Genomic DNA, 22,109 nt, shown 5'->3' on the forward strand with positions numbered 1-22,109 from the left:
AGGCTGAGGCAGGAGAATCCCTTGAACCTAGCAGGTAAGAGGTTGCAGTGAGGCGAGATTGAACCACTGCATTCCACCCTGGGTGACCGAGTGAGACTCCGACTCAAAAAATAATAAATAAATAAATAAATAAATAAATAAATAAATAAATAAATAAATAAATAAATAAAATAAATCTATGTTCTGAAATTACACATTGAAATGATGTATTTGGAGATTTCCTGATGGCTTTCAGTCTTATCTGATTCTGTCCCTAAAGGTCTGCCACACAACTTGTCCAAAGCCTCTTAAATACTGCTTCTTTTTTCAAATCATCCTCTATTTCCCATCAATTCTTGAAAGACATGGTCTCCAAGGTCTCAAATGTTTTAGAGTCTCCACGCTTGCCTTGACATGTGGTGAGGTATCAAGATGGGTTATATGGTTTATGAGAACTCCTTCACTATTCTATCCCATGACACCACAAAATTATTATAACCTCTTCCTTGAAAAGAAGACCCAGCTCATCACAGCAATAGTATATGTCCTCGTTTTCTCTACCTAGTACATGTCATGTTACTCTTTCTTAAATTCAGGTTACTTCTCTATTTTGTTTACACAAATAAATCTTCTCTATGATTACTTAACATCAGGTTTTATTCTAATATCCATCACACCTCTGCCTTCATTTTGAATGGAATGGCTTCTCTTCTTATGACTCCTATTAGATCCAAGCTTGTTCATTATTTATAGATGTGAATATCTTATTGCTTCATTATATCTTTTGTAGTAACACCCTAGGATTTCGATATTGAAATACATATTACTGTATTTTATAACTAAGTTATTTTTATTTTCCTATATATTTAGCATTATATTGTTTTTTTGATTATTGCTGGCATTGCAAACCCTCCTCATTCATGTTTTTTCTATAATAAGAAAGTGGAATATGACATTTTTGTTACCATGTATGATGAAATTACAATCTTTACCTAGTTGGGGAGGGTTTTTTTCCTTCCCTGGACTGGTTGCTTATGTAAGTCTTCTGTATTCCAACAATCCATCCATTTCCATGCTTTTCCCATACGCAAATGTATAGCTTTTGTCACCTTGCTGATCTCTTGTTCACAAGTTGATAAATTTTGCCAATTCCTAAAGATCAATTTGTATAGGAAATTTTGTTTTTAACACTAGACAAATGAGGTCTCTCACATCTCTCCATCCATATATAAATAAACAAACGGGCACACACACAGACAACTTCTAAACTCTAAACCAGGCAGTTGTATTTACCAAGAATCTTTCCACCGCATACTGACAGGCTGGATCACAACCTCCTAGACCAAATTTCTAGTGAACAAAAGTAACCCAGAGGGAAATCCGGTCTCCAGATCCACCCTGCTTTCCGGTAAATGCGCCCCCTCCCGTAAGTGCAGGTATCAGCAATCTATCTCTTGAATCCAGCAGGGGGCAGGACAGTCACAGAAAAACCACCATTGTAAGCCTGGCCTCCAAATGTCTAACTGGTTAAGGAAAAGAGATGGAGGGGAGAGAGATTCTTGGTCCTGTGGGTAAAGGAAGTACTGTAGAAGGGAAAGTCAATATTTGAGTGCCAAAATGGGGCAAAAAGTTGGTTTTATTTTCTATTGAACTAGACCAGTTTCATCTAACATGATATAATAAGGCAAAGCAGAGAAAAAAATCACATAATTCTATGTGCTCTTTGCAGGACATGAATTTTAACTTATGAGAGTTAAATGAGTTAATACATACAAAACACTTACGACAGTGCCTGGCATGTAGTGAGCACCAAGTAAGAGTTCGTTTTTGTTGTTGTTGTTGTTGTTTTTGTAGAGACAGCATCTTGCTATGTTGCCCAGGCTGGTCTTGAACTTCTGGCCTCAAGCCATCCTCCTTGCTCAGCTTCCCAAAGTGCTGGGATTATAGGTGTGAGCCATCGTACCTGGGCTATTATTATATATTAAGATGTCAAAGCCCTTCTATTATTTACATTTCTTGCTACAATAAGAAAATAAATACTATAAGTCAAAATAAAGTCTAAAACTGGTTCGTTTTGGAGTGAGGAACTCCTCTCTTTAGTGTGATACTGTTCTCACAGATGGGCTTGTACCCTGCTCATGCTCCACCAGCTGGAAGCTGGCTGGTCTCCAGTAGTCCACTTTGTCTTGACCCCTGAAATCCCTGTCCATGTCTCACTGGCCAGTTCAGCCTCTGTGACACAAAGCTGCGATGGTGTGTGCAGCCAGCATCTCTTTATTTACACAGAAAGGGTTTCTCCCTTAAGGCTGGGGCTCAAATGGGAGGCCTATTTCCCACATCATGACTTGTTAGCACTTGTGGTTCCAGAGGCTTCCCTTAGCACACCTTTGATCTGGAATTTGTACAAACAGAATCCACAGGGCCAGGCCACAAGAGCACCAGCAGCTACCTGTACTTTCCACACAAGGAAAGTACTTTCCCACTGTTGTCCTTTCTTTAAAATGGCATCTCTCATCTCTCTACTCAGACTGACTTTCTACTTTCCAGGGACTCTAGGGCACAGAATAAGTCCTTAGCTTGTATGCCTGGGATGCTTGATCTTTCTTTCACAAGATAGAGGGGAGGGTTCCAGACTCCTTCCCCATTTTATCCCTACCCTTGGAGCCATCTGGGATTCTCCATACTCTAATTGCAATGGACGGTTTTGGGGTGTCTGGCAAGCTCACAGTTCCCCTTTCTTCCTTCCTATCATGTATAGTGGGAAGAGAAGTACTTTGATAAAATGTGGCTGTCCGCGACCCCACCCTGTGGCCACTAGAGATACACACACAGGAACAGGTAAGAAATACACATATAGGCATGTGCACATACACAGGTAAGAAATGCATATACAGAAACATGTAAAATAATGCGACAGACATGGAATCTTTGACACACACAAAGACAAACACACACCCACAATCCTGTGGCTTAAGGAAGTAAGATTTTCCCCTGGGTATTGTTTTTCTTGTTGACTCTGGTCACTGTGGTGCCCACGTGGCACATCCACAGTTCTTAGAAAAAGAACAGAAACACGAAGCTTCTCCCAAGTTAGAAACAAAGGCCCTGGCACAGCCCAGCCCTGGCTCACCAGTCCAGGATGTCCGTCCTACCTTCGTCTCCCTGGAACTGTAGTTCTGGCTCAAATGGTGCCCCAGGGGATCTCAGCCAAAATAAACAGAGCCTGCCCAGGCACTGAGTGTCGCTGGGCCAGCTGGCCCAGACCAAACATTCAAGCTCTGATGCTCAGAGCCCCCACCATCTGCAACCCAAGCGTCTCTTTCCCAGACAGGCCACCTTACCTCATGTAGCAGCCTGCTGCGGGGTAGGGGCGAAACCAAGGGTGAGGAGGGTGAGGTTGGAGAGATAGGTTAGAAAATGGGGTTGGGGGGCAAGAGGTATGACTAAGTAGGAGGGTGACATGTTTAAGTTTCCACGTTCGAGTGTCCAACACCTAGAATAGTGCCTGACACACAATAAATGTGAATGGCTCTGCTAGCTTCAAGAAAAAGGGGCTGGAAACTGACAGCCCTGATGGCAGGAAGCTCAGTCAGGAGCATCTGATCAGATAAGAGTTGGGTAGCGGCTTGCTCTAGGGCTGAGGATGAGGTAGGAGTGAAAAGAGAAAGAAATGGAAGTGATTGTGGATGTGATAAGAAAGGCTGGTTAGGCCAGGCACAGTGGTTCACGCCTGTAATCCCAGCACTTTGGGAGGCCAAGGAGGGTGGATCACATGAGGTCAGGAATTCAAGACCAGCCTGGCCAACATGGTGAAACCCCATCTCTACTAATAATACAAAAATCAGCCGGGTATGGTGGCGGGCGCTTGTAATCCCAGCTACTCAGGAGGCTGAGGCAGAAGAATCTCTTGAGCCTGGGAGGCAGAGGTTGCAGCAAGCCAAGATCGTGCCACTGCACTCCAGCCTGGGCGACGGTGAAAGAAAAGGCTGGTTAGAGCTGAGACACTGGGCTCTGACTCATGCTAATTAAAACAGTACTCAGACAGACATAGAAAGCCAGCTTGTTAATTTACTGTGAAAAATATACCTGTCATGAGGATGGGAAATATATGCATCAGCATAGGCGTTCCCACCAGCATACAAACATGCTCTGGTATCTCGCACTCTTACAATTCTTCCTTGACCTATATCATATCTCTTTATATTCCACCTCATTTCTTTGCTTTCCTTCATAGCCAAACTTCTAGAAAGAGTTGCCCCCAAAATGCTATTTCTACTCCCTCAGTCTGTTCATGCCCACCCTATTCCAATGTGACTTTCATCTCTACTATTCCACGAAGTCTTCTCATGTCAAAGTCACTGATGATTTTTCTGTTGCCAAATCCAACAGGCTTACCTAGGTCTTCACCTAGAGAAAATTGAGACTCAGCAGGTTAGAGTTTCAGTTCTTGAAATTTGGTCCAGCCCCCTCATGAGGACAACTGGAAAATATAAAACAAATCTGCTTGTAGGCATAGAAGAGAAAATAAATTGGAGTTTGGGACTACTTTTTCCCTAGACGGTATTCGTCCATGCTCGAATGAATGACCAGAGGAAGATGCCTTTTTTAAACAGGAGGACAGTTATTGAAGTTAGGGCTGGCCAAAATAAGAAGCCCTGGCTGGGCATGGTGGCTCAATTCTGTAATCCCAGAACTTTGGGAAGCCAAGGTGGGTGGATCACCGGAAGTCAGGAGTTTGACACCAGCCTGGCCAACATGGTGAAACCCCATCTCTACTAAAAAAATACAAAATTAGCTAGGAGTCGTAGCGGACGCCTGTAATCCCAGCTACTTAGGGGGCTGAGGCAGGAGAATCGCTTGAACCTGGGAGATGGAGGTTGCAGCGAGCCGAGATTGCACTGCTGCACTCCAGCCTGGGCTACAAGAGCAAAACTGCATCTCAAAAAAAAAAAAAAAAAAAAAAAAGCAGGAGCCCTAATGAACCTCCCCGAGTTGAGATATGGAACAGCTGAACCTTGGAAGTAAGGGTGAATTACAGGTGGACAGACCCTAACTGGAATCAGCTTCAAATCATCTCAATCCCTGCAACTGGAATAAGGTAATTCTGCAATGCCTGTCACTCCGAAGAGCCTGGCAGAAGCAAATTTAAAGCCTTTCTGGAGAAAGACATCACAGGCCTCAACTTATTGCTATAAGCAATTTTTGGCATTGTATTTTGCAAATACAATTTATGGCTCATGAAGAGAAAATACACCTTGAATGAAAACAAGCAAAACCAGTAGACAATAGAAATAACTCCACAGGGGCTCCAAATGTTGGCATGATGACAAACCAACTTTAAAATAACTATGTTTACCATGTTCAAAGGCACAGTAGAGAATTTCAGTAGAGGACTGGGAATAATAAAAAAGGATCCAAATGGAAATTCAAGAACTAAAAACACATGCATGTTTTGTTTTATTCTGCCCCACTTTATTTTGTTTTATTTATTTGGGGAATTGTACTTTCCAGCCCCTTTTTCATGAAGCTACCAGAGCCATTCACATTTATTGTGTGTCAGGCACTATTCTAGGTGTTGGACACTCAAACGTGGAAACCTAAACATGTCAAATTGAAGGTTTGTGGCAACCCTGCCTGGAACAATCTATCAAGGCCATTTTTCTGATAACATGTGCTTACTTTGTGTTTTTATCTCACAAAGTGAGAGCCTTTTTCAGCAATGTTTTTTTTCTTCTTCTTCTTCTTCTTCTCCCCCTTCTCCTACTTCTTCTCCTTCTCTCCCTCTTCTCCTCCTCCTTCTCCTTCTTGTTCTTTTTAGAGACAGGGTCTCACTCTGTCACCCAGGCTGGAGTGCAGTGGCACAATCATAGCTCACTGCAGCCTCAAACTCCTGGGCTCAAGTAGTCCTCCCACTTCAGCCTCCTGAGTAGCTGGCACTATAGGCATGAGTCACCTCGTGGCTGCAATAAAATATTTAAAAATCAAGGCATGTACATTGGTTTTTAGACATAATGCTATTGCACACTGAATGACTCTAGTGCAAACGAAAACCATAACATACACTCAGAAACCAGAAAATGTGTCTGACTCACTTTATTGCAATATTCACTTTATCGTGGTGGTCTTGAGCTGAACCCACAATCTCTCCAAGGTATACCTGTACAATCATCAATAATCAGTAATTATGGATAGGTTTACCAGTTGATCTGACAAACTAAAGAGAGAATTTATGAATTAGAAAATAAGTCAGAAAAAAAACCAGAAATAAGTGCAGAGAGACAAAAGTATGGCAAACACAGAAGAGAGGAAATGATTCATAAACAGTGTGATGAGAAGTTCTAACACATGTGTAATTCAAGTTCCAGTAAGACAGAAGAGAGAGATAATGGGGTAGAAGAAAATCCTGAAGGATTAATGGCTGAAGACTTTCCAAAATAGAAGAAAGATATCAAATCACAGATTCAAGAAATCCTAGAAACCCAGGCAGAATAAATAAAAAGAAGTCTGCACCCAGACACATCATAGTACCTTGGACACATAGTCTACATGGGACACATCAAAACTGGTGACAAAGAAAAAATCTTAAAAACAGTCAAAGGAATAAAGATGCATTATCGTCCAAAAAAAAAAACCCCAACAATGTAATCGATGACTTCTGTTCAGAAATAATGAAAACCAGCAGACAATGGAATTACATATTTAAGGTACTGAAAGAAAATAACTGTCAAATTCGAATTCTATATTCAGCAAAAATACCCTTCAAGAAGACAAGTAAGATTCTGATTCAAAAAAAAACTGTAAATAAGAGAATAAGAAAAAATCAGAGGAATTTGAATTCTGACTGAATATTTGATATTAAGTAATTTAATTTATTTTAAATTATCATTTTTTTTAAATGAGTACTTATCTTTTAGTGATAGACACTAAAGAATTTACAGATGAATTTGGTTTTTTTTTTGGTTTTTTTTGTTTTTTTGAGACAGACTTTCGCTCTTGTTGCCCAGGCTGTAGCGCAATGGCACAATCTTGGCTCAGTGCAACCTCTGCCTCCCAGGTTGAAGCAATTCTCCTGCCTCAGCCTCCCAAAGTTGCTGGGATTACAGGTGCCCCTCCACAACACCCAGCTAATTTTTTTGTATTTTTAGTTGAGATGGGATTTCACCATTTTGGCCAGGCTAGTCTTGAACTCCTGACCTCAGGTGATCCACCCACTTCGGCCTCCCAAAGTGCTGGGATTACAGGCATAAGCCACCATGCCCAGCCTACAGATGAAATATTATGATGCCAAGGACTTTCTTCAAAGTAATCTGGAACTAGGTGGGGACTGTGTGGTGGGAAACAGATTGGATAGGTGCTGATAATCGTTGAAGTTAAATAATGGATACACAGGTTCATTATACTAGTCTCTCTACTCTTGCATTTGTTTGAAGTTTTCCATTCTAAAGGTTTCTCAAAAAGAATGAAAGTAAAATAAAGACATTTTCAGATAAACGAAAATGAGAAAATCTGTCACTGGTTGAGCCATACTAAAAAATGTTCTCCAGGTCAAAGGAAAATGATGCCACATAGAAGCTTGCAAATGCAGATAAGAATGAAAAACAATGAAGATCGTAAATATGCTTATAAACCTGAATTGATGCTGGCTGTATAAAGCAATAATAATAACATGAGGTTGAAAATGAAATTAAAATGTATAACAACAATGACATAAAAGTCAAGACAGTAAATGGAGTAAAAGTCTTCCAAGGTTCTTGCATTATCCTGGAAGAAGATAAATTCCTATTAGACTTGAATAAGTCAAGGGTGGATATAGTAATCCCTGTAGTATTACTAAAAGAATAGTAAAAGAGTGTATAATTTCCAAGCCAGTAGAGAAAAAATGTAGAAAAGTTAAAAATATATTATCAATTCAAAAGAAGGCAAGAAAGGAGAGAAAAGGGAATATAGAGCACATAATGACTGCTCTTTCAGCATACAAACATGATCTGGTTTCTCTCTCAAAATTCTTCCTTGGTCTATATTTCTCTTCGTACTCTACCTCATTTCTCTGCTTTCCTTCATAGCCAAACTTCTAGAAAGAGTTCACTCCCACCCTATTCCAATATGATTTTTATCTCTACCATTCCACAAAGTCTTCTCATGTCAAAGCCACTGATGATGACTGAGGAGACAAATAGAAAGCACTTAGGGCCGGGCGCAGTGGCTCACGCCTGTAATCCCAACACTTTGGAAGGCCGAGGTCAGGAGCTCAAGACCAGCCTAGCCAACATGGTGAAACTCTGTCTCTACTAAAAATACAAAAATTTGCCGGGTGTGGTGGCATGTGCCTGTAATCCCAGCTACCTTGGGAGGCTGAGGCCAGAGAATAGCTTGAACCTGGGAGGCAGAGGTTGCAGTGAGCCAAGATCACACCACTGAGCTCCAGCCTGGGCAACAGCACAAGACTCCGTTGAAAGAAAGAAAGAGGAAGGAAGGAAGGAAGGAAGGACGGAAGGAAGGAAGGAAGGAAAATTATATATTCAGACTGAAATATACCAATAGTTACAGTGAATATAAATGCAAAAGAAATTCTCCAGTTAAAATACAAGGATTAGTAGACAGGATTTAAAAAACAAACAACATGCTATTTACCAGAGACAGAGGTAAGGCATAAGGATACAGAAAAAATGAAAGTAAAAGGACTGAGAAATATAAAATTGGAAGACTCTAAAAGAAAGCTGATACAGCTATATTATTTATATATATATATCATAAAAGGTTGGTTTCCTCCTTCCTTTTAAAGTATGTAATTCAATTTTTTTTTAGTACGTTCACAATATTATGCAGCCATCACCACTATATAATTCCTAGATAAAATTTTCTTTAAGGCAAAAATTTTTTTTTTTTTTTTTTTTTTTTTTGAGACCGAGTCTCACTCTGTTGCCTAGGCTGCAGAGCAGTGTCGTGATCTCGGCTCACTGCATCCTCTGCCTCCCAGGTTCAAGCAATTCCCCTTCCTCAGCCTCCCGAGCACCTGGGATTACAGGTGTGCGCCATCATTGCCTGGCTAATTTTTGTAGTTTTAGTAGAGACGGGGTTTCACCACGTTGGCCAGGCTGGTCTCCTGACCTCAGGCGATCCGCCAGCCTCTGCCTCCCAAAGTGCTGGGATTACAGCCGAGAGCCACTGTGCCCAGTCAAAAAGTCTTACACCCAGAAGATACAACAATCCTAAATTGCTAAATCTCTAATAACATAGTCTCAAAGCACAAGACGTAAGAATTGATAGAACCACAAAGACAAATAGAGAAAGCTACAAGCCTAGTGGGAAATTGTCAACAAGCAAAGAGTATAGAAGATTTGATTTCAAAATTCATTAATGTAGGGCTGGGCGCGGTGGCTCACGCCTATAATTCCAGCACTTTGGGAGGCCGAGGTGGGCGGATCACGAGGTCAGGAGTTCTAGACTATCCTAGCTAACACGGTGAAACACCGTCTCTACTAGAAATATAAAAAATTAGCCGGGCGTGGTGGCAGGCACCTGTAGTCCCAGCTACTCGGGAGGCTGAGGCAGGAGAATGGCGTGAACCCGGGAGGCGGAGCTTGCAGTGAGCCGAGACTGTGCCACTGCACTGCAGCCTGGGCAACAGAGCGAGACTCCTCAAAAAAATAATAATAATAATAAAAATAAAAAGATTTGAACAATACAATTAACAACTTTAACCTAAGAGACATACACAGAACACTGTCCCCTAAAATTCTGAGTACAGTAGTCCCCCTCTTATTCACAGTATCCTTTTCCACGGTTTCATTGATCCATGATCAACTGCAATCTGAAAATAGGTGAGCATAGTACAGTAAGATATTTTGAGAGAGACATTTTTAGTAGAGACTGGGTTTCACCATGTTGGCCAGGCTGGTCTGGAACTCCTGACCTCAAGTGATCCGCTCACCTTCACCTCCTAAATTAGTGCTGTGATTACAGGCCTGGGCTACCATTGCCAGCCTTTCTGTTGTTGTTTTTAGACAGGGTCTTCTCATTCTGTCACCCGGGCTGGAGTGCAGTGGTGTGATCATGGCTCATCGCAGCCTCAAACTCCTGGGCTCAAATGATCCTCCTGCCTCGGCCTCCCAAAGTGCTGGGATAATAGACATGAGCCAGTGTGCTTGGCCACAAAACTTTTTTCTTTGAACGTAATTATGAGATTGAAATAAAAAAGAAAAAGACTTTTTCAGAGATGGGAAAATCTAAGGAAGATTATGAGTAAGGAAAATTACCTACTAATTTCACTCATGAACATAGATGTAAAAATCCTGGTTAGTAGATTAGCCAACCAAATCTTGCTATGCATAAAAACGTCACTACATAATAAGTACATTGTTTCTATTCTAGGAATGCAAGTTTGGCTTTACACTTGAAAACCAATCCAAGAAATTTACCCCATTAAAAGAATAAGGGAGAAAAATCATATGATCATTTTAATAGATGCCAAAAAGCATTTAATAAAATTCAACATCCATTCATGATTAAAACAAAACAATACAAAACAAAAAAACTTAACTCTTACCAAACAAGGAATAGAAGGGAATTTTCTTAGTATAATGAAGGTCTACATAAAACTATATCAAATATCATTCTTAACTATAGCAAATACCATTCTTAATGGTGAAACTTTAGTTTTCCTTTAGAGACCTAGACTTAGAATAAATGAAAACACCTCTACTACTTCTATTCAACATTACAATGAAAGTCCTAGACAGCACAGGAAAGTAAGAAATAAAAGCTTTGAGACTGCAAAGGAAGAAACTTTTTTTTTTTTTTTTTGAGATGGAGTCTTGCTCTGTTGCCCAGGCTGGAGTGCAGTGGCGCAATCTCGGCTTACCACAAATTCTGCCTCTCAGGTTCAAGCGATTCTCCTGCCTTAGCCTCCCAAGTAGCTGGGACTACAGGTGCACGCCACCATGCCCGGCTAATTTTTGTAGTTTTAGTAGAGATGGGGTTTCGCCATGTTGCCCAGCCTGGTCTCAAACTCCTGAGCTCAAGCAATCTGTTCACCTTGGCCTCCCAAAGCGCTGGGATTACAGGTGTGAGCCACCGTGCCCGGCCAGAAGAAACATCATTTAAAGATGACAGGAAATCTTTGTAGAAGATACTTAGAAAATCCAAATGAATGTGGAGAAAATTATTAGAATTAATCATTAAGGTTACTGAATACAAGGTCAATATATGAAAATTGTGCTTACATATATGAGCAACAAAAGAAAAATGTATTTCAAAAGGCTATCATTTATTTAAAAATAGTAAAACTAAACTGGGCACAATGGCTCACGGCTGTAATCCCAGCACTTTCGGAAGTTAAGGCAGGTGGATGACTTGAGCCCAGGAGTTCGAGACCAACCTGAGCAACATGGTGAAACCCTGTCTCCACAGAAAATAGAAAAGAATAGCCAGGCGTGGTTCCATGCACCTGTAGTTCCAGCTACTCAGGAGGCTGAGGTGCGAGACTCACTTGAGCCTGGGAGGCGGAGGTTGCAGTGAGCCGAGATCATGCCACTGTACTCCCCACTGGACGGCAGAGCAAGATCCTGTCTCAAAAAATAAAAAAATAGTAAAAATATATACAATACCTAGGAAAAAATAATAAAAATGTGTAAGATCCCTGTGAAGAAACGAAAGAAGACCTAAACCAAAAGAGGATTCTATCTTGTTTATAGGTTGAAGGCTCAATGTTTTAAAGATATCAGATTTCTTATAGTGATCCATAGACTCACTGGCATTTCAATCAATATCTCAAAAAGTTGGGTGATTGTGGTGGGGTTTTTTGGTGGCTCTTGACAGGCTAATTGTAAAGTTCATATGGAAATGCAAGAACCAAGACACTCAATAAAAAAAGAACAACGTTCATTACAAAGGTATACTAATGAATACAATGTAGTAGTGAGACAATGACAGATAAATGAATCCATGAACTAGAATACAGTCCAGGGACAGACCCTCATAGGAAAGGACACTTGCTTTATGACCAAGGTGGCATTGTAGTACAGTGGGGAAAGGACAACAGCTTTCAATAAATAGTACTGGGATAATTGTGGATGTCCACAAAAAAGCAATTTGCCTACAGTTCCCCAGTGGCTATGTGGTGAAGCCGTCTTTATTTTTTATTTTTATTTTTTTATTTGTCTTGAGACAGAGTCCACGCCCGGCTAATTTTTATGTTTTTAGTACAGACAGGGTTTCAACATGTGGACCAGGCTGGTCTCGAACTCCTGACCTCAGGTGATCTGCCTGCCTCGGCCTCCCAAAATGCTGGAATTACAGGCATGAGCCATCATGCCCGGCCTGAAGCCAAGTCTTTAAACCCAAATGTAACTGGCTCTAAAGTCCATACTCTTTATGTTCAGCCAATCACCGTGTCACCTCCCAAAGATGTCGTTAGCAACAAGCCTCCCAAGTTATGGAGGTGTTTTGTGACCCAGAAAATGCTGTAAATACCTGCGGAGGAGATAATTACTGCCTTCCAGGTTAGTAGGGTCTCCTTGGCCCACAGCCCTAAAGCTCCTACTGGGTCCCCCTCCTCTCTGGTAAAGTACAGCTGGCACCTGACCACCAAGTCCCCTTGAAAAAGAGTGGCCCTCTGGTTAACTCTGGGAAGGGGGACTTCAGCAGAGGGCTGGCCTTACAGCCAAGGTACTCAGGACTGAATACCCCCAGGGCGCTGTGAGAGGCTGATGCTCTGAGGTTCCCTTGGGGTCAGCCTCAGGCCATGTTTGAGAGGAAACCAGAGCCAGGTCACCAGAGACCCTTGGGACACATTTTGTGTTTTACTTTTTAAGCTGAACTTTGTGTTTTTGCGGCTTTGGTCCGGGGTAGAGGCCAGCTGAAGAAGGAAAAGCAGTAGAGCCTTCCAGGAAAACATGCGGCTGAGGCCTAGTTCCCTTTGGCCTCTTGGCTGTGCCCTGGGGGATCCCTGGGAACTAGCAGGGGCTGCTCTTCCTTCCTCCCTTCTCTAGTTTCCTGGATTGACAAAGTAGACCTTTGTTTCTGGCTTTGAGACCTTGAGGGAGGATGGGAGTTCTGTCTTAGCACCCTAGCAGTAACTGTACTCAGGCTGAAGAGTTTTCTTAGAAATACAAAATGGCAGCTTTGAAAGGCCCTCGCAGCCTCCTGACCCATTTCCAGATGGGGACTAGAGAGATGATCTTGTTATAGGAAAGGGATCCCAATCCAGACCCCAAGAAAGGGTTCTTGGATCTCGTGCAAGAAGGAATTTGGGGCAAGTCCATGGAGTAAAGTGAAAGCAAGTTTATTAAGAAAGCAAAAGAATAAAAGAATGGCTACTCCACTGGCAGAACAGGGTGTGGGCTGCTTGACTATTATAGTTATTTCTTGATTATATGCTAAACAAGAGGTGAATTATTCATGAGTTTTCTGGGAAAGGGGTGGGGATTTCCCCCAGAACTGAGGGTTCCTCCCCTTTTTAGACCATATAGGGTAACTTCCAGACATTGCCATGGCATTTTTAAACTGTCATGGCACTGATGGGAATGGGAGTGTCTTTTAGCATGCTAACACATTATAATTAGCATATAGTGAGCGGAGAGGACACCAGAGGTCACTTTCATTGCCATCTTGGTTTTGGTGGGTTTTGGTTGGCTTCTTTACAGCATCCTGTTTCATCAGCAGGGTCTTTGTGACCTGTATCTTTTTTTTTTTTTTTTTTTTTGAGATGGAGTTTCACTCTTGTTGCCCAGGCTGGAGTGCAATGGCGCGATCTCGGCTCATTGCAACCTCTGCCTCCCAGGTTCAAGTGATTCTCCTGTCTCAGCCTCCCGAGTAGCTGGGATTACAGGCGCCCACCACCACACCCGGCTGATTTTTGTATTTTTAGTAGAGACGGCATTTCACCATGTTGGCCAGACTGGTTGCAAACTCCTGAACCCTGGTGATCCGCCTGCCTCAGCCTCCCAAAGTGCTGGGATTACAGGTGAAAGCCACTGCGCCTGGCCTGTGACCTGTATCCTATGCCAACCTTCAGTCTCATCCTGTGACTAAGAATGCCTAACCTCTTGGGAATGCAGCCCAGTAGGTTTCAGCCTTATTTCACCCAGCCCCAGTTGAAGATGCAGTCGCTGTGGTTCAAACGCCTTTGACATTCTGACTTTGGTCATCCAGGAGTCAACCCTAGACTCCCAGTACAGCACTTCCTCAGTTCCCTCAACCAATTGTACTCCCCCAAATTGAGGCATTTCCAGCAGTATGCTAGGATGTGTACTGACCTCAGGGTTGGAGAGAGGCCAGGGAAAGGCCTGGCAGGCCTTGCCTCCCACAAATAAAACCCTTGGAATAGTCTCCCGGAGGTTGTGGGCAGTGAACCTGCATGATAGGGTAGACCCAAGACAGGATGAGTGCCCATAGACCCTGGGAGCCAGCAGGGCCAAGATCTGCCAGCCAGACTCACAGAGGCCACCAAGCCCAGCGCCCTTGAGACACACACAGCGTCTGAGTCAGACACAGAGCATTCCAAGCTGGTAGGAATGGCCCAAGCTGACATCTGAGATGTCTTGCTCAATAGACAAATTGTTCATGGGGGAAGATTTCTCCTGTCCTCAGCATGCAATTCTTCTCTCCCTGTTCCATAGTCTCATTGTCACTAGGTCAGCATCTATCCAGAGCAAACCACATGAAACACAAATCATTGAGGCTTGGAGCTGATGAAGTTAAATCCAACAGCCTGCTTTTTAGCACTCCTGATTCAGCTTGTCATCAAAACAAAACACAGCCCCTGGCTTCGCTTAGGAAAATGCCTTTGACTGAGAACTTACAGGGGGTCTTGGAATAATGTGGCAATTGCCCTCCTTTGGGAAGACAGTGTACAGTCGGGGAGGAAAGGTGCCCAGAAGAGAAAGGGAGAACTGAGCAGGCATCTAGGCCTTATTGGGGAATCCTAGGTCTCCACCTGGCCTTCTGGGTCCCCACAGTCTTGAGACAGACACTGTGCTGAGCCCTCCTGAGCACCAGATGTTGGCCCAGGCAGGGCAGGTCCTGGAGGATTAGGAAGCTGTGTTGTCCATGAAGCAGGAACCGGTTGTTGCTGCCCAGAGTGATGCTTCAGAGGCAGAAAGCCCCATGTCTTCAGGTCCACGTGCATCCCCAGCCCCCAGGAGTCTCCCTCCCTCTTCCCCACACCTCAGGCCTCCTTGCGTCCTCATGGATTGTTTGAGTGTTAACCATTCCTGTACATCTCCCAGACGGTGCTGACACTGATGCCTCTGGTATACGGAACTGCTGCTGTCAAGTTTACTAGGCTCCTAAGTCCTCTAAAACAGTAAAGGGAAAACAAAACAAAACACAAACAATCTCATCCCAAAGGTGCTCTTGGCTCCAACCCTGGATCCAGGCTGTACTTCTCTCGGCAGTGCTGCTGAGGTTCCAACTTCCGTGGCTGGGGCAAGGCACCTCACAGCCTCCAGCCCCTGCTTCCACACGGTGTGGATGAGGAGCTGGGTCATGGTCCAGTGGCCAGAGCCCTGGCCTGGGACTCAGAAGGTCCGTGTCAGACCCAAATTCTGTGTGACCTTGTGCAAGTCATGTGAGCTCCCTGAGCCTGCGTTTCCCATGCTGGGATTATTGTAAGGAGCAACACACGGTATGTGGGAAAGCACCAAGTGTGCTCATGGAGGGTGAACACGGGTGAGGGGTTCACGAGTCCCCCTGCACCCTCCCTGCCCCACAGGCCTGCCTTGGAGGAAGGTGGGAACTAAGAGCTGACCTTTCTCCTGTGTTTCTGTCATCAGGGGAGACCAAAGTCACTGCGGCCACTGCAACAGGACACAGGGAGCACTCCAAAGGCCCCGGCAACGTTTGATTGTCCAGCATTCCACATCTGTCCCGGAAATGAGTTTCCAACAGCTCCGGGCTCAGGTCTGTGTCAAAATCCAGATGTCAGGGCCTCCCTCTGCAACAGGGCTCCTAGATTCTGGAGTCAAAGATCTACTAGAAAAGGGGTCCCCCTCATGTCCTCCTGCACTCCCCAGAGGGCTCTGATCAGGCACCAGAGGAGAATCTCGCCCCTCCGGAGCCAGGACAGTGTTCCTCTCCTGCCCCATTCTGTCTATTCTTTAGTGTCTTGAGGCATGACAGTTCAACTGCACTCACAAAAGAGTGGCAAGAAATGTTGTAACTATTTTTCTCAACCTGAGAGAATTGCCAGAAGCGCCCCCCAGCCTATATTGAGCTCCTGTTCTGCCTTCTCAGACCTTCCTACAGCCATGCCATATCCCACCACCTGTGAACAGGCTTCAGGCCTCCACCATTCCCCCAGGGGAGGAACCCTGCATCACCCTTCCAAGGCTGGGGGACTTGTGGGGAATGCAACTCCTCCCAGAGGACAACCCAGCATGCCCTCTCAACACGGCCAACACTCTGAACAAAGGCCTCAGCCCAGGGTGGGGCGAGGATCCTCAGAACAGGGGCCTGGCCCCAGGCTCTGTAGAGAAGGAAAATCATCGTCAATTTTTTGCTCATGCATCTGCTCCCACAAACAATTACAGAGTAATTTCTGCACTAAATTATTCATGCATTTCCCAGCCTCATATGGAAAGACCATTCTGCAGTTTCTTTTGTTTCCTTGGGCCTCTTTCCAATCGATAAATATAGATCCATTTCGTCATTCTCAATGGTTGCATAGTACTTGATTGTTTGGATGTACTTCATTTTACTTAGCACAGTCCCCTGTTGATGGTGGCTTCTCATTTTCCAGGGCTAAAACAACAGTAGGGCAAACATTGATGCACATACATCTTGGGGTGTTACTTTGTTTTCTTAGGATGAGTTCCTAGAAGCTGACTTGTGAGGTCAAAATATAGGTCCACTTTTAAGATTTATTTCTCTATAGTCCACTCCCAGAATGGCTGTGGTAGTATCCTCGCCAGTACCAAGTCCTTTCCAGTGTCTCGCCTGAGTGTCCTGCCCACCCTCCAATCCGGGGTCTAACACGGAGCTCAGGCTTTCCTTCCTGACGCCGGGGGACCCTCCTCTCCCTCTAGACATAACCTATCTAGCTGACTCCACTTTCACCCCCAGGGATAATCCAGCCCCCAGCTTCTCATTTCTTCCTCTAAAAAGCCTCTAGCTCAGCCCCTAATTTCCACCAACAGTCAGTGGAAACCAAGTGGGCACCCTGGGAGTAAGGGGCTCCTTGCTGTCAGTCCTGAGATCTTGACTGAGTCTAGGCTTCAACGTTTGCACCTAAGCCCCACCTGGCAAAAGGACAGTGGTACCTATGTCATAGCTTTGCCACAGCCTGGACTCCTTAGGGGAGGACAGCATTTGTTTTGAGAGCAGGTAGCTGCTGAAAAGCCAGTCACTGGGGGCAGGGTCCCCAGCCGGATTCAGCAACCAGGCTGAGTCCCTAGGACTGGCCAATCCTCCTCAGGTGGCACAGCTCACATGGCCAGCATTTCTTATGCTCAAATCTCCAGGAGGATGCCGGGACTAACCACCATGCTCTGCCACCTCCAGAGAGGAAGAGACCAGGCGAAGCCTTCACTCCAGGGAGCCTTCTTACTTTCTCATACTGTGGGAAAAAACACATAACATAAAATGTGTCATTTTACCTTTTTTTTTTTTTTTTTTTGAGACAGTCCCACTCTGTTGCCCAGGCTGGAGTGCAGTGGCGTGCTAAGTAAATGAACTGCAACTTCCACCTCTTGGGTTCAAGCAATTCTCCTGCCTCAGCCTCCCGAGTGCCTGGGATTAAAGGCATGGGCTACCACACCCAGCTAATTTTTGTATTTTTAGTAGAGACGGGGTTTCACCATGTTGGCCAGGCTGGTCTCAAACTCCTGACCTCAAGTGATCTGCCCACCTTGGCCTCCCAAAGTGTTGGGATTACTGGCATGAGTCGCTGTGCCCAGCCTCTACATTTTAACCCTTTTTTTTTTTCAAATGGCCCAATCTTGGCTAACCACAACCTCCGCCTTCCAAGTTCAAGCGATTCTCCTGCCTCAGCCTCCCGAGTAGCTGGGATTACAGGCATGCACCACCACACCCGGCTAATTTTGTATTTTTAGTAGAGACAGGGTTTCTCCATGTTGATCAGGCTGGTCTCGAACTCCCAACCTCAGGTGATCCACCCACCTCGGCCTCCCAAAGTGCTAGGATTACATACAGACATGAGCCACCATGCCGGCTCATTTTAACCATTTTTAAATGGGAACAGGTAGCAACTGAAAAGCCAGTCATTGGGGGAAGAGTGCCAATGTAAAGTTCTGTAGCATTAAGTACATTCATATTGTTGCACTACCACCACCTATTTCCAGAACGTTTTCATCTTCCTCAACGAAAACTCTGTACTCGTTACACAATAACTCCCCATTCCCCCTCCGTCCCCCTGCCCCTGACAACCACCATTCTGCCTTCTGTCTCTGTGAATTTGACTATTTTAGCTAACTCGTCTAAGTGCAATCATACGCTATTTGTCCTTTTGTGACTGACTTATTTCAGTTAGCATAATATCTTCAAGGTTCATCTGAGTTGTAGTATATGTCAGAACTTCCTCCCCTTTTAAGGCTGACCGATATTCCACTGTATGTATATACCACCTTTGGTTTATTCATCCATCAAAGGACTCCTGGGTCGTTTTCTTTTGTCTACTGTGAATAATAGTGCTGAATAGTGTCTGTTCAGGTTCCTGTTTTTATTTCTTTTGGGTATATCGATAAGAATGGACTTGTTGGATTCTATGGTAATTCCATGTTTAATTTTTGGAGGAATTTCCATACCATTTTCCACAGGGGTTGCACCATTTGACATTCCTACCAGCAATGCATGAGTATTCCAATTTCTTCTTTTTTTCTTTCACCCTGAATCAACAATGGCTAACATTCCAATTTCTGCATATCTCTGCCAACATTTATTTTGTGTTTCTGGTTTTTAAAATAATAACCATCCAAATCTGTGTACCTCTTTGTGGCTTTTATTTGCATTTCCACTGGGAGCCTTCTTAAGGTCAGGAAATCCTAGATCCCTTTGTCAAAGGACAGATGGCTCAGCTGAAAGGAGCCTGGGTAGGGAGGTGGCTCCTATGCTCCTCTTAAGCCCATCTCTTACTCCTGGGAGCTGAGCAGGGGCACAGCTGCCCCATTCGCATCCCTGTGCTTCTCCCTTAGGCCCCTGGGTACTCTTGACCCTGCTGAGCTTGGTAGGGGATGATCAGGAAGCCTGAGTTTTAGAAGGTTAGGGAAGAGCAGGTGAGAGGAAGGATGGAGACAAAGAAGCACTTCTGAGGGACAGCAATGGAGCGTGGATGGCATTGGGCAGAAGAGGGAGATGTCTCCAACGCCATGCCAGCCCTCCCTCACCAGGTAGAACTTGAACAGCTTACCCCGTGATGCTCCAGGAAGCCCTGGGAGGGAGGGAGGAGAGCAGGAAGGGGTGATTCTGCTGTTTTTACAAATGATGACCCAGAAATAAATGGACTTCCCTCAAGAAGACAGAGAAGGTTAGTCTCAGGGCAAGAGGAAAAGTCAACAGCAGGGCACTTCCTACTGGAGGAAGGGCAGAAGTATGGGGAGACAAAGGGTGGATTCTGAGAGCAAGTCATAAAACAAAAGAGCAAACAGAGACACAGAGAGGGGAACCAACTTGCCCAGAGTCACACAGCAAGTGGGGAGTCAGAGACAGCCAGACGTAATGGTCATTGTATGGCTTCCTCCTGGCTCCCTGCCTGGTGACCTGGCACTCAATCTCCCCAAATACACCGTGACATCATTGTGCCCTGTCTCTACTCTTGGTGACCCTGGCACACGTCTCGCTGCAGGGCAAATGTCCTTGGGGTGCCACGTTCCTCTGGTTTCCCGTCTATTGACCCTATCACTCATAACAACCTCCTCCGCACCCGGGGTTCCTCTGCCTCACACCCTGGGTACAGGTCCTGAAGCCCAGACAAAGGCAGTAGCCACGTTCCCTGCCCGGGGACACTGCCAAAGACAGAAATGAGGCTTGCCTGCCGTGACCGGCTCAGCCAGACAAACCTCATTTCCTTTCTGACGTGGTAAGAAGTTCCAGTTTTAAGAAGAAACCAGCCCCTAGGAATGTCTAAAATCCCACCTCCTGGAAGAAACAAGAGGGAAGGAGCCTGGATATGTGGCAGAAACTTGGTAACCCTCAGAATGTGGTCAATGTGATCATCCTCATCCCCTCCCCTCTCCCCCCACCACCCCCACGCTGCTGGCCTTGGTCGAGAGCAGCAAACATGTCTCGCTCAGGGAGGTGCCACTCATTCACCCCCAGGGGCAGCCGCCTCCTTGGGCCCCTTGGCTCTGCCTCCAAAGAACAGCTGTAGACCAGTGATTTGGCACCTGGGCCACATTCTCCCATGGAAAAGAAGTGGTATGTGGGGGATCTGGTGATTACTCTCATGATTACGGGGCTCTGCTTGGCTCAGACTTGGTTCTTCTGGGCCCTGTGTGAGACTAGAAACAAAGCATTTCTCGAGGAAATGGCTGAGCCCAGGAGCCTGTCCTTGGCCCCCTTTCTCCTCCCTCCCTCCCTGGTCCCTTGGAGCCCATGGGGCGGGGGTTCCACCTCTCTTCCTCTCCAAGGCTGCCATCCTAAACACCTTCACTCAGGTGGGGCATGGAAGAGGGGGGGAAGCACTGTTGGTGAAGTCCTGGGTGTCTCCAGAATAGGAACAGTCACTCGCCCCGAGGGTTACTCACCCAGCTGCCACATAGCAAAGTTCCACATGTGCCCTAAAAGAGGAAAAGGGAAGATCCCCAGCACCTGAGTGTGTGCATATGCATATCTGTGCAATATGTACATGGCAGTCTGCATGTGTATGTCAACACATGTGCCCACATGCATTTTAAACAATTAAACAAGCATAACACTTGTCGTGCTTATTATGAGCCAGGCATGTTCTAAGTGCTTATAAGTATGGTATTAGCTCACTTAATCTTCGTAACAGCGCTATGAAATAGGTTCTGTTATAACTCCCATTACACAGAACAAGAAACTGAGGCAGGATTGCTTAAGCCCAGGAGTTTGAATCCAGCCTGGGCAACATAGTGAGACCCCTGTCTCTAAAAAACAAACAAATAATAGAAAAACTAGGGGCCAGGTGCAGTGGCTCACACCTGCGATCCCAGCACTTCAGGAGACTGAAGGAAGAGGGTTGCTTGAGACCGGGAGTTTGAGACCAGCCTGGTCAACATATTGAAACTCTGTCTCTTAAAAAAAAAAAAAAAAAATCTGAAAGGCATTTTGTGAGAAACTGAAGCACAGAGAGGCCAAGTCATTTGCTCATGGTCACAGAATAAGAGGCAGTGGCAGGAGTTGAATCCAATCCAGGTATTCTGACCTCTCATAGGCACATGTCAGATGTGTTATGCATGTTAGTGTGCAGGCATGTGTGGAGGCATGCATCCGGGTGCAAGCGTGCGTCTGGGTGGATGCATGTGTGTGGAGGTGTGCGTCTCGGTGGACGCGTGTGTGTGGATGCGTGCATCTGGGTGGATGCGTGTGTGTGGATGCATGCGTCTGGGTGGATGCGTGCGTCTGGGTGAATGCGTGTGTCTGTGTGGATGTGTGTGGATGCGTGCGTCTGTGTGGAGGTGTGCGTCTGTGTGGATGCGTGTGTCTGGGTGGAGGTGTGCGTCTGGGTGGATGTGTGCATCTGGATGGATGCGTGTGCCTGTGTGGATGCATGCATCTGGGTGGATGCATGAGTCTGGGTGTATGCGTGTGTCTATGTGGATGTGTGTGTGTGGATGCGTGTGTCTGTGTGGAGGTGTGCGTCTGTGTGGATGCGTGCGTCTGTGTGGATGCGTGCATCTGAGTGGATGCGTGTGTGTGGATGTGTGCGTTTGGGTGGATGTGTCTGTGTGGAGGTGTGCGTCTGGGTGGAGGTGTGAGTCTGCGTGGATGTGTGCGTCTGGGTGGAGGTGTGAGTCTGGGTGGATGCGTGTGTCTGGGTGGATGCATGTGTCTGTGTGGAGGTGTGCGTCTGGGAGGATGTGTGTGTGGATGCATGTGTCTGGGTGGATGCATGTGTGTGGATGTGTGCATCTGCGTGGAGGTGTGCATCTGTGTGGATGCATGCATCTAGGTGGATGCGTGCGTCTGGGTCGAGGTGTGCACCTGGGTGGATG

Source organism: Piliocolobus tephrosceles, chromosome 14 (genome assembly GCF_002776525.5).
Source record: "Piliocolobus tephrosceles isolate RC106 chromosome 14, ASM277652v3, whole genome shotgun sequence".
Lineage (NCBI taxonomy): Eukaryota > Metazoa > Chordata > Mammalia > Primates > Cercopithecidae > Piliocolobus > Piliocolobus tephrosceles.